Genomic DNA, 2,202 nt, shown 5'->3' with positions numbered 1-2,202 from the left:
CTGTCTGCATTTTTTTACAAAATTTAATAACTCACGAACAAACACTTCCAAGCCCACTCAATTATAATGCTCGATTAATTATATTATAATCCCGGTTGCACTCAGATGGGATAAAGCACGCTCCCTAAATCCCGGCCGGGTTCGCATCTGCGCGATCCCGGCGCCCGGATTGTTTGCACTGCATTCTGTCTGGGAACACCATCAGCCGGTGTTATTCCCGATTTCAGATAGTTAAAATGTTTTTGTAATGTTCTGATTTTTTTTCTGTAATCGAAGTGGCGAATGCGTTCTCTATTCATGGTTAGTGGTCACTACTGAAGCAATGATAGAGTGGTTTGAAAATCCACCTCTAACCTCTAATGAGTCCGAGGTTCGAATTCCAGACGTCAACATTTTTTTTTGATTTATGAGCGTATTGGAATTTAATTATCATTTGATTAAACCACGATGACAAACATCGTATAGATGTAAGAAAGTATCAATCTAAAGATTCTTTAAAAAAAGTTGACAATTGTACGTAAGTGAAGTCTACCAATCTACACTTGAGTGCGGTCTCTGAGAAGCGACCTGATCCCAGCAGTGGGATAATAATGATCTGACAACGCAAAACATACAGCGAAGTAGATATATTCGCAGATTACCAAGCGAAGCCTGCGACATAGAGCCGGACAAGCGTTACCCGGAAGTGGCGACAGCAGCGCCGGAAGTTTCTGCGTGAGCTCATTCAAATACACTGGCTCACTATGTTACATAAATTAGTGTAACGAGTGTACCGAGCCGCTCTCTGCCGCTCTCGAATACACTGTTCACTTCGATTGCGGAAGTGCTGGTATCTGCAGCAGAGCAGCTGTTGCGTTACGGTCTAGAGGGTTTGATTTGCAGCACGTCACAGTATTAATCATGCAATGAGTAATAGATATTATGATTTACTGCAAAATATTTATTGAAACGTTTATTATAACTATCTTTAAAATGTTACCAAAGGCGGACTTCTTGATAGAAGCGTAAACATTACGCAAGTTGAAAATATATTAATTAAAATAATGATTTTTGAATAAAATTAAATGAGAAAAATATAAAATTGTTTTCAATAGTTTAATAAATAAAACATAACAGAAAAAAAGTTAAGGTGTATAATTTAAAATGTGAAAGGGAAATTAAAGGTGATGGTTAAGTGAAAAATTATAAGTTACTAGCTGACCCGGCAAACTTTGTACCGCCTCAAAATCTATCTATGAAATATATTTCATATACAATATAGCCTATGTTACTCGTACATAATGTAGCATTCAAATGGTGAAAGAATTTTTAAAATCGGTGCAGTAGTTTTAGAGCCTATTCATTACAACCAAAAAAAAAAAGTTTTCCTCTTTATGATAGTATAGAAAAGTATTTTTATTAATAAAAAATATATTCACAATAATTTCTTGATTGAGCACTTGATACACAATCGTAGGTTATTATTCTTATTCCATTTAAAACAGTTTATCTTTAAAAAATAATGCAGTAAAAAGTAAGGTCAATATAATATAATAGTCACGCAGTCGTATCTCGTATTATTAGGTAATGTAGAGACGAGAGTGTAAATGTTTGCATAACTTTCCGTTATCTCTCATAATAACGCTCTATTTACTTCAATTTGTAAGAATATTTTATTACTTTCATTGTAGCATCGGTGGTTCAGTGGTAGAATGCTCGCCTGCCACGCGGGCGGCCCGGGTTCGATTCCCGGCCGATGCATCCTTTTTTTTATTTTTAACTATATTTTTTACGCTCATTTCTTGAAATTGTTAATTTTGAAATAAAAATACGAATGATTTGTAGTTTTTATACGAAACTAAAATGTTTTAAAGATATCATTTTGATGCACCTTACAATATTAAATAGCAATCTATTGTAACTACTGTTTCACGAATAATATACGTCGAAGATATTCACCGTTTATGTATGAAAAGATAAAGTGAACAATTAAATTCGTTCTCATCATCATCATCAACCCATTGCAGTCCCACTGTTGGGCACGGGTCTCCTCTCAGAATATTGGTAGACTTCACATACCTTTGAAAACTTTTTTTTAGATTTCTCAGGTATGTAGGTTTCCTCACGATGTTTTCCATCACCGTTTAAGCAAGTAATAATTAATTTATAATACGCACATGACTTTGATAATCAAAGGTCCGTGCTTGTGATTTGAACCTCGGA

At 34.9% G+C, this 2,202-nt stretch overlaps 1 non-coding gene across 1 annotated transcript; it reads left to right on the top strand.

Annotated features, from left to right (window-relative positions):
- Window positions 1-1,669: 1,669 nt before the first annotated feature.
- Window positions 1,670-1,740, top strand: TRNAG-GCC (transfer RNA glycine (anticodon GCC)). Its single transcript has one exon. It is a non-coding gene; the product is annotated as a tRNA-Gly (tRNA).
- Window positions 1,741-2,202: the final 462 nt, after the last annotated feature.

This window comes from Epargyreus clarus, unplaced genomic scaffold (assembly GCF_041222505.1).
Source record: "Epargyreus clarus isolate Ecla_fem2 unplaced genomic scaffold, WU_Ecla_fem_2.2 ptg000034l, whole genome shotgun sequence".
NCBI classification, from domain to species: Eukaryota; Metazoa; Arthropoda; class Insecta; order Lepidoptera; family Hesperiidae; genus Epargyreus; species Epargyreus clarus.
The sequence above is the reverse complement of the archived record's forward strand: the minus strand, read 5'-3'. Positions and strand labels throughout refer to the sequence as shown.